This window comes from Pleurodeles waltl, chromosome 10, assembly GCF_031143425.1.
Source record: "Pleurodeles waltl isolate 20211129_DDA chromosome 10, aPleWal1.hap1.20221129, whole genome shotgun sequence".
NCBI classification, from domain to species: domain Eukaryota; kingdom Metazoa; phylum Chordata; class Amphibia; order Caudata; family Salamandridae; genus Pleurodeles; species Pleurodeles waltl.
In genome coordinates, this window is record NC_090449.1 from 1,054,852,885 (window position 1) to 1,054,864,329 (window position 11,445).

An 11,445-nucleotide genomic window follows, 5' to 3' on the forward strand; every position below is an offset into this window, starting at 1 on the left:
GCTACATCCTGCGCTTCGGGGCATTACCTCTGGTGGCACTCTACATCCTGCACTTTAGGGCACTGCCTCCTGTTATACACCCAGTGCCTCCTCTCCAGGGCCCTGGCTCTTCTGACACACTACCTCATGCAGTCCTGAGCCCTACCTCCCTTGGGACACTACAGCCTGCTGCACGCCTGGGCCCTGCCTCCCATCACACACCTACTGTCTCATCTCCAGGACCAGACCTCTCCTGGCACACTACAGTCTGCAGTACAGGGCCCTACCTCTTCTCACACATCCCAAACCTCCTCTCCAGGGCTCTTCCTCTCCTGGCACACTATAGCCTGTACTCTAGGGACTGACCCCTTGTGGTTCTTCTTTCCAGGTCCTTGCCTCTATTCACACATCCACTGCCTCTTCTCACACACACCATGCGTCCTCTTCCCTGACCAGCCATCATCACACTGCCTGTCCTTCATTTCTAGGTCACTGCATCTTCTCATATATCCCTTTCCTCCTCGTCCCGACCACCTTTCATTACACACCTCCTGTCTCTGCTTGCCAGACCCCTGCCTCTATTCACACATCCACTGCCTCTTCTCACGCACACCACCTGTCTTTTCTTTCTAGGGCACTGCATCTTCTCACGCCGACCCTGCCTCCTCGTCCATGACCACCCCTCAGTACCCACCTCCTGTCTCTTGCTAGGCCCGTGCCTCTGTTCACACATTCACTGCTGCTTCTCACACACACTACCTGTCTTTTGGTCCTCCACGACCCTTCATATCACACCTCCTGCCCGGTCCCTGCCTTTTATAATTATATACGATTAATTTACATTAATATTTAACATAAAATATTTTTACTAACTTATTTTCAAGTTTAATAAACCTTTGTAATTTCCCCTAAACTTTAGAAAAAGCAACAGCCCCTCCTGGATTGTGGTGTCTCACTATGGTGAAGTATAGGGAAGTGTTAAACGTTTAACATTTTCCCTAAATGTGTTAAACATGTTGAACAAAATTAAAAGTTATAGCAGTATTAACTTGATTTTAAATTACGTCGTTAATTTATTTAAATATATTAAATTGAATATTATTATTTTTTCTGAAGTTTAAATAAAAAAATTAATTCCCATCTGAAATAAACAAAAAAATACATCCCTGGGATTGGAGGTAGAGAAATGGAAACACAAAATGCAATAAATTGAGCTTTAAACTATATGCCCTTAAGGATGTGAGCTACCAGCCAGCTGTTTTTCACAAATGATTTATGGGGTTGTAACATTTTCTATAAAAGTGAAAGAATAGGGGGTTTTCCTATTTGATTCAGTCGCCACATTTTTAGGATTGTCAAGTAAAGATCGATTGAGCAAACATGAATGAAAACACTAGGGCAGGGCCTTCTATTTTAATACCCTGATCACTATATCATAAATGTGATAGCTATAAGTAATACATAAAGTGGTCTTTAACGTGATAAGCAAGCAGCCATTTATATAATTTTTGTGCTTCCTGTTCTATGTGAATTTCTTGTTTCAGGCTTTTTGTGTTTGTCTTATACTGATTATGTTTTGTTTATATTCACAATGTAGATTTCCCCAATATAATATTCCTCAGGTGAAGGGCCACAAGGTCCGAAATGCATTGCGGTTGTTATGAATTTTTGTTGATTCAACATTATGATAAAACAATATGGACTTTAATAACGCCTTAAAAGGAGGACTATTATATTACTAATATGATGTGGGATTATGTCGAAGATTGCACATGATAAAAGTCACATCTTTGGAAAATTCATTAAAGTTTGTTGATAAAGAGCATTTGGTGAATAAGAAGTAAATACAGCATTTTGTAAGTGTTGCAAAGTCATCTTTTTGCTCTGTTTACCCCCATTTTTTTGTTGCTGATGGTAACTGACTCTGACTGTGCCCTAGGCTCTGTTAGCCGCACCCAGGCCAGTGACATCTTAAAACACACACATGTAGTAGAGTACACTAGGTATTTGGGTACCCTTCCAATTAGCCTGACAGACCGTGTAAGTGCCTAGTATATTGTAGGGCAAAGGGGTACAATCTGCCTATAAAGCCCCTAGTATATAATAGGGCATGGAGATTAGATGCCTAGGAGAATTTCTGCACTTGCATGTGTGCACTGTGGTGTGCTGGCTGTCCTTTTAAATGCAGGCCTGTCTTGCAGCCTGTTTTAAAAGTAAATTCATACCATTTGCATGACAGCCCATTTAAGTCCCTACTAAATAATATGGCAAGGGGGTGCCAACTACCTATAAGACCCTAGTAGATAATAGGGCAAGGAAATAAAGACCCAGCAGAATTGCTGCCCTTTGCACGTGGGCACTGCTGGAGGTTTTCTGTCATTTTTAAATGCAGCCTGACTCTGCAGACTGCATTTAAATGGAAATGGCGTCCCAATTCGATTTTGGTGCTATGGGCACTTTAAACGTGATGATCTACCTTATTTTCACATATTAGGTACCCCCAGGGTCTCCCTTAGGTCTCCTAGGGGTGGGGGTCATGTAACTATAAGCAGGAGCCTTATAAAATATGTTTTATAAACCCTGGAAGAGAAAAACTGATCATATCATTCCCCCCCCCTTGTAGATACTGGGCTCAATAGGCTATCATTGCAATATTGTATTTTATTGTAAATATAGTAAGGAAAAGCTTACAAAAGCCATTCAATGACTTCTTTTGATAAATACAGCAATTTGGCATTGGTGAATTTGTCACAACTTGTACAGAAAAGAAGTTATAAGGCTTTTCTTTCTGTAAGACAAAATCCAGCCTTCTGATGGTCCCCTCTGATTGGTCAGTGTTAACAGGATTAGCAGAGCTGCTTTGAGTAGGTGAAAGGTAGTGTCCAGGGTAGAGGCTATCTAGTGAAGGGCAGCTCTGGGGCTACACAGGAATGCTAGAGCAGGGGGAGGGGTAATAAAACATGAAGCCTCAAAGGACAGCAAGACAGGCAGAGAATGCCAGATCACCTTCTGGGCCCCTCAGCCAGATACCAGGCTTAAGGAAGGAATTTGCAGATGTTGGGAGAAGAAGGGTTATGGAAATGAGCCTCACTGGCAGTTGGTTTAGCTAGCTCTAACTGCTCTGCTGAAATTTCAGCCATCATGGATTTTAGAAGAATGGTGCTTTTTGGGACAGGAATATGCCACACTTTGGAGTAAGTGGTCATGCATCTGGGTTTCACTCTGCATTCTATTAGTCAGGGTACCCCACTTCCTGATGCCCAGGAGCTGGGAATAAATATGTGAGAGGTGCAGAGCCTCACAGATCTGCTGCCTGAAACTACAAGATGAATAAGGACTGCCCTGCTGGAATCTGGATCTGCACCCTTGGCCTGTACGTCTGAGTGACCTATGCCTGCTGCCCAATCTGGTACTACAGCCCTGGGGACGGTGACTTGCTTCAAGAAGGACTCAGGAGTGGACTCCCTGCAGCTACAGGCTACCAGAGCTTCACCTGCATCATCTCAAGCAAGCGTTCCCAGCCTGGAGTGCATCCAGTTGACTTTTAAGGATTTGGCCAGGTGCATTGTGGGAATTATGTTCCAACTTTCCAAGGACCATCCAGGAGATTCCAGACCCTTGGACTTTTGTTTTGGACCCTTTGTACCTGCAAGGAGGACTTCAGGAAACAACTCCTGAAGTTTAGAGAATTTTGGTAAAGTTGGCACTTTGTGTTTCTAAGCACTAGAACGTGTTTATTCTTTCAAAATTAATATCTCCGGGTCCCTATATTGGATTTTTGTTGTTTTGGTGTCTATTTACTCATAAAAATGTAGCCTATTGTTATAAATTGGTGTGGGTTTTTTATTGTGTGTTATGTCTCACTTATTTACTGTATTGGTGTCTTTGAATGCTTTGCACTCTTTTCTCCTAAATTAGGCCTGACTGCTCAGTTACAGCTATCAAGGGTTGAGCAAGGGGCTAATTTACTGAGACCTTTACTGAAACTATATTTAGTTAGTGGCCTTATTGCCAGTGGTAGGTTCATACTTACCACTACCATTAACCCACTTTTCAACAGTAAGCAACCGAACGACTGTGCACCGAGGGACTAGGCACATAGGTCAGACATGCCAGATTACCAGCATATTGCTGCTTCCATGGTCTCACATCATGTATCTCAGTGGGACACTTGGACTCACTGCAGCTGTAACTGTACCTTTTTTCCCTAAAAGGCAATCAATGTCCTTCCTATTTAAGTAGCAGCCCCTCACAAGGCATCCCAAAAGGATTTGTTGTGACCCTCATACACCCTGTTGGTGTTATGCTTCATCTTCATTACCCATAGATGAAACATGACACCAATAGGGTGGGTGAAGTTAACGAAAAACTCTTTTGGAGTGCCTCCTGAGGGACTACCTCAGTAAGCAGGACATTGAATGTCCTTGTAGGGACAAAAAAATACATGATATGTGTTTGTGATAGCATAGTATTTGGGAGGCAGTATCGTAGGATCCCACAACACAGTTGCAAAAAACACTTTTCCCTCTCTAGAGAGTAAATGCACACTCCCTAATACATGTGTGCTGCCACAGGCCCAGCACTCTGGTCTCCCTCTGCTTCACACCCCACCTCAGGCAATCGACTGAGATACGCATACCTAATCCTGAAGCCCTGCTGAAGCTTATGCAAGATGTGACCATCTTCAGCCTCGGCATGCTTTACAATCCTTTCAATATTTGTGACAAATTCTGATGCCACAGACTTTGGTACCAAGAAAACATATGATAGTAAAGCCGTTCTGGTTCACTTAAATAGCTACATACAGACTGTATTTTTAGAAAACTAATAGGGATAAACAGTGCTTTAAATGGGCTGGAAAGGAGAGAGTCTCTAAAGGGTTTTTGGCATGTGAAGAAAATTAAAAATAGTTTATAGGAGATATGGTGTATATAACCTAGGCTATGCCCCTATGCATGTGACCTAGAATCACAATGGCCTCTTTCTATTGGACTTCCTCCTCCATTAACTCCTCCCAGTCCTTCTGCTCCTTCCCCTATAAGGTCTTATAGTACTCCTCCTCATCATCCTCCTGGTCCTTCTTTACCTAGCCCTTCCCTTTTGGTACTAGGCTCCCCTTCGTACTGCATTTTAGCCTTTTCCTTCTTGTAGTCTTTCTCCCTCTCTTGGCTTTCTCCTGGTGCCTCCCTGGTACCTGTAAGGAGGCTGGACTGGCTTGTAGTGAGTACCTAGGGGTACTTACACCTTGCACCAGGCCCAGTTATCCCTTATTAGTGTATAGGGTGTCTAGCAGCATGGGCTGATAGATAATGGTAGCTTAGCAGAGCAGCTTAGGCTGAACTAGGAGACGAGTGAAGCTCCTACAGTACCACTAGTGTCATATGCACAATATCATAAGAAAACACAATACACAGATATACTAAAAATAAAGGTACTTTATTTTTATGACAATATGCCAAAAGTATCTCAGTGAGTACCCTCAGTATGAGGATAGCAAATATACACAAGATATATGTACACAACACCAAAATATGCAGTAATAGTATAAGAAAACAGTGCAAACAATGTATAGTTACAATAGGATGCAATGGGGACACATAGGGCTAGGGGCAACACAAACCATATACTCCAAAAGTGGAATGCGAATCACGAATGGACCCCAAACCTATGTGACCTTGTAGAGGGTCGCTGGGACTATTAGAAAATAGTAAGGGTTAGAAAAATAGCCCACCCCAAGACCCTGAAAAGTGAGTGCAAAGTGCACTAAAGTTCCCCAAAGGACATAGAAGTCGTGATAGGGGAATTCTGCAGGAAAGACCCAAATCAGCAATGCAACAACGATGGATTTCCAGTCGAGGGTACCTGTGGAATAAGGGGACCAAGTCCAAAAGTCACAAGCAGGTCGGAGATGGGCAGATGCCCAGGAAATGCCAGCTGTGGGTGCAAAGAAACTGCTACTGGACAGTAGAAGCTGGAGATTCTGCAGGAACGACAAGGGCTAGGAACTTCCCCTTTGGAGGACGGATCCCCCACGCCGTGGAGAGTCGTGCAGAAGTGTTTTCCTGAAGAAAGACCGCCAACAAGCCTTGCTAGCTGCAAATCGTGCGGTTAGGGTTTTTGGGTGCTGCTGTGGCCCAGGAGGGACCAGGATGTCGCCAATTGCGTCTGGGGACAGAGGGGGCATCGAGCAAGACAAGGAGCCCTCTCAGCAGCAGGCAGCACCCACAGAAGTGCCAGAAACAGGCACTACGAGGATGCGTGAAACGGTGCTCACCCGAAGTCGCACAAAGGAGTCCCACGTCGCCAGAGGACAACTTAGGAGGTCGTGCAATGCAGGTTAGAGTGCCGTGGACCCAGGCTGGACTGTGCACAAAGGATTTCCGCCGGAAGTGCACGGAGGCCGGAGTAGCTGCAAAAGTCGTGGTTCCCAGCAATGCAGTCTGGCGTGGGGAGGCAAGGACTTACCTCCACCAAACTTGGACTGAAGAGTCACTGGACTGTGGGAGTCACTTGGACAGAGTTGCTGGATTCAAGGGACCTTGCTCGTCGTGCTGAGAGGAGACCCAAGGTACCGGTGATGCAGTTCTTTGGTGCCTGCGGTTGCAGGGGGACGATTCCGTCGACCCACAGGAGATTTATTTGGAGCTTCTAGTGCAGAGAGGAGGCAGACTACCCCCACAGCATGCACCACCAGGAAAACAGTCGAGAATGCGGCAGGATCAGCGTTACAGAGTTGCAGTAGTCGTCTTCGCTACTTTGTTGCAGTTTTGCAGGCTTCCAGCGCGGTCAGCAGTCGATTCCTTGGCAGAAGGTGAAGAGAGAGATGCAGAGGAACTCGGATGAGCTCTTGCATTCGTTATCTAAGGAATCCCAAGAGACAGAGACCCTAAATAGCCAGAAAAGAGGGTTTGGCTACCTAGGAGAGAGGATAGGCTAGCAACACCTGAAGGAGCCTATCAGAAGGAGTCTCTGACGTCACCTGATGGCACTGGCCACCCAGAGCAGTCCAGTGTGCCAGCAGCACCTCTGTTTCCAAGATGGCAGAGGTCTGGAGCACACTGGAGGAGCTCTGGGCACCTCCCAGGGGAGGTACAGGTCAGGGGAGTGGTCACTCCCCTTCCCTTTGTCCAGTTTCGCGCCAGAGCAGGGCTAAGGGGTCCCTGAACCGGTGTAGACTGGCTTATGCAGAAATGGGCACCATGTGTGCCCATGAAAGCATTTCCAGAGGCTGGGGGAGGCTACTCCTCCCCTGCCTTCACACCATTTTCCAAAGGGAGAGGGTGTAACACCCTCTCTCAGAGGAAGTCCTTTGTTCTGCCATCCTGGGCCAGGCCTGGCTGGACCCCAGGAGGGCAGAAGCCTGTCTGAGGGGTTGGCAGCAGCAGCAGCTGCAGTGAAACCCCGGGAAAGGCAGTTTGGCAGTACCAGGGTCTGTGCTACAGACCACTGGGATCATGGGATTGTGCCAACTATGCCAGGATGGTATAGAGGGGGCAATTCCATGATCATAGACATGTTACATGGCCATATTCGGAGTTACCATTGTGAAGCTACATATAGGTAGTGACCTATATGTAGTGCACGCGTGTAATGGTGTCCCCGCACTCACAAAGTCCAGGGAATTGGCCCTGAACAATGTGGGGGCACCTTGGCTAGTGCCAGGGTGCCCTCACACTAAGTAACTTTGCACTTAACCTTTACCATGTAAAGGATAGACATATAGGTGACTTATAAGTTACTTAAGTGCAGTGTAAAATGGCTGTGAAATAACGTGGACGTTATTTCACTCAGGCTGCAGTGGCAGGCCTGTGTAAGATTTGTCAGAGCTCCCTATGGGTGGCAAAAGAAATGCTGCAGCCCCTAGGGATCTCCTGGAACCCCAATACCCTGGGTACCTCAGTACCATATACTAGGGAATTATAAGGGTGTTCCAGTAAGCCAATGTAAATTGGTGAAATTGGTCACTAGCCTGTTAGTGACAATTTGTACAGAGAGAGCATAACCACTGAGGTTCTGGTTAGCAGAGCCTCAGTGAGACAGTTAGGCACCACACAGGGAACACATACATATAGGCCACAAACTTATGAGCACTGGGGTCCTGACTAGCAGGGTCCCAGTGACACATAACAAACATACTGAAAACATAGGGTTTTCACTATGAGCACTGGGCCCTGGCTAGCAGGATCCCAGTGAGACAGTGAAAACACCCTGACATACACTCACAAACAGGCCAAAAGTGGGGGTAACAAGGCTAGAAAGAGGCTACTTTCTCACACAACCCCCCCCAAACGAAGGACAATAAGGCTAACCTTGGCCAGTTGAGACTTTATTGTCTAAGTGGTGATAAGTAGAGAGTAGCTCTGCAATAGACTGGTTACTCCGTTTATCATCCACTATATGGTTACTTCCCTGTGGGGATGTAAACCACCCTGTTTGAAGTTTTTTAGCTAAGCAACAATGTGAAGATGTATTTTCAGAGTTTCTATTAGTAAGTTTTAGTTTAGAGCAGTGGGAATTGTCCACTGAACCTATTTGTAGTGATGGAAATGCCAGACAGGGATGCTGTCTCAGAAAAGCCATAGCTGGGCAAAAACTTTGTCCATATGGCTGGAAGAGAGAACAGGGATGCTGTTTCTCTTGAGTTGGAGCAGGGCAGGGATGCTGTCCTATGAGCTCCACACTAGGGCAGGGATGCTGTCCTAAGTGTTGTGAGGCAGTGCAGGGTTTCTGCACTAAAGTTTCTCTGGGAGGGTTGGAGGGATGCTCCATGTTAACTAAAATGGTGCTCTTTTGCTCACCAATGTTAGTTATCCCACAGAGGGGTACTTCTACCTCAGGGAGTACAGCTTTGCCAGCTGATGCTTCCCTTGGAACAGGTGCCACCCCAGGAGAGGTTTCCCCCACCACAGGAATGGTATCCTGAATGGTAGGGTGGTTAGGGGATACTGTGATACCCTTTTTACCTGTTGATGGAGAGGGATCCTGAGTTTTCAGGCCTTCTCTCCTTTGCTTTTTCATTTCAGTAGAAATGAGAGGGAACAATTCCTCAGGGATGCCCAGCATGGCTGCATGGGCATACAACTCTACATCAGCCCAACCTGAGGCCTCTAGGTCATTACCTAAGAGACAGTCTACAGGTAAGCTAGGTGATACCACCACCTGCTTAGGGCCAGTAACTCCACCCCAACTAAACTGAATTATAGCTAAGGGAAGAAACTTAGTGGAGTTATGGACATCAATAATTTTATACTGTTGTCCAATGATGTGTTGTTCAGGAGCCACTAGGTTTTCAGTCACCAAAGTGATACTGGCACCTGTGTCCCTGTAGGCCAAGGCCTCAACACCATTTATTGAAACTGTCTGCCTGTACTTATCCATTGTAAGGGGACAAGCAGCCAGTGTGGCAAGGCCAATGCCACTAGGTGTGACAGAAACTGTCTTGGGACTGACTACCCCAGTTTCTATTATGGACCCATAAGTGAACCCAACTACACCCTTAACTTGACTGTTGCCAGCAGTCCCACCACTAGTACCACTACTGCTAGGGGCACTAGAGCTTGATGTATTAGTGGTGGTAGGCTCAGGCGGTTTACCTGGACAGGACTTATCCCCTGGCCTATGGCCTCTGTTTTTACACACAAAGCACCAAGGCTTTTTAATGTGTGCAGGTAGAGAAGAAGAGGAAGAATTTGTTTTATCCCCACCCTCTGAAGAGTGTTTAAGATTTGAAGTGGGATCTTTGGTTTTACCCTTATCCCCATGCTTATCTTGAGATTTTTCACCATCTTTCTTCTTATTGTTCTCTTTGTCACCCCCTGTATGAACTTTTCTGTTCACCCTTGTTCTGACCCATTTGTCTGCCTTCTTTCCCAATTCTTGGGGAGAGGTCAGATCAGAGTCCACCAAGTACTGGTGCAACAAATCAGACACACAATTATTAAGAATATGCTCTCTCAGGATCAAGTTATACAGGCTGTCATAATCAGTAACTTTACTGCCATGTAACCACCCCTCCAAGGCCTTCACTGAATGGTCAATTAAATCAATCCAGTCTTGTGAAGACTCCTTTTTGGTCTCTCTGAACTTTATGCTGTATTGTTCAGTGGTTAAGCCATAACCATCCAGGAGTGCATTCTTAAGAACTTTGTAATCATTGGCTTCACTTTCTTTCACAGTAAGGAGCCTATCCCTACCTTTTCCACTAAATGATAGCCATAGGATAGCAGCCCACTGCCTTTGAGGGACATCCTGTACAGCACAGGCCCTCTCAAGTGCAGCAAACCACTTGTTAATGTCATCCCCCTCCTTATAAGGGGGAACTATCTTATGCAGATTCCTGGAATCATGCTCTTTTGCAGGATGACTATGGGGAATACTGCTGCTGCCACCATGGGTTTCTAAACCCAACTTCTGTCTTTCCTTCTGTATTTCTAAGGTCTGTCTATCCAAATCCAGCTGTTGCTTCTTGAGCTTCAGTCTGGTTTGTTCCACTCTCAATCTATTGAGCTCCCTTTCTAACAATCTGTCATCAGGGTGGGTGGGAGGGACATGCCTTGAAACAGAAGTATGATGAAAATGGACAGAATGAGACCTGTCCCTTACAGAAGGCACCCTAACAGCTTGGTTAACAGAAACATCACTTCTACTGTGGTGAGAATGAATGCTCTTGCTATGATGTGAGACAACACTATCTGTATGGTGTGATTCAACCTTAGTACCAACTATGCTAGACTGTCTAGTAATGGGCAGGCTATGAAGTTTCTTTACTGAATCTTTTCCTAGGGGGGTCCCTGGATCAGATTGGGAACCATTAGCTACTTTTTCAACAGATGGGGCCCTTTTGGCCGTATCTTGTTCTCTAAGCATGTTAAGCAATAATTCCAAGGAAGGATTCTTCCCTACACTCGAACCTCTTTCTATACAGAGACTCCTTGCTCCTTTCCAGCTAAGGTGGTCATATGCAAGTTTGGACAGATCAACATTTTGGCCTATGCCAGACATTTTTAGAAAGAGTTTAAGTGATAGAAAAAGAGAAAAAAGTTTTCAGAACTTTTAGAAAGACAGAAAAAAAAACTTTAAAAACTTTTTAGAACTTTTAGAAAGTTTAGAGGTACTTTTCAGCACTTTAGAAAAGAGGTGAGAAAAGAAATGCAAAACGTTTTGGTTAGGTGTACATACACTGAACTTGTTTTGTATATTTTTCTCTTATGAAAAGTACAATGACAAAAGTGGTAAGTAGTCTCAAAGCACTTATCCCACCGCTGCACAACCAATGTAGGAGGCTGGACTGGCTTGTAGTGAGTACCTAGGGGTACTTACACCTTGCACCAGGCCCAGTTATCCCTTATTAGTGTATAGGGTGTCTAGCAGCATGGGCTGATAGATAATGGTAGCTTAGCAGAGCAGCTTAGGCTGAACTAGGAGACGAGTGAAGCTCCTACAGTACCACTAGTGTCATATGCACAA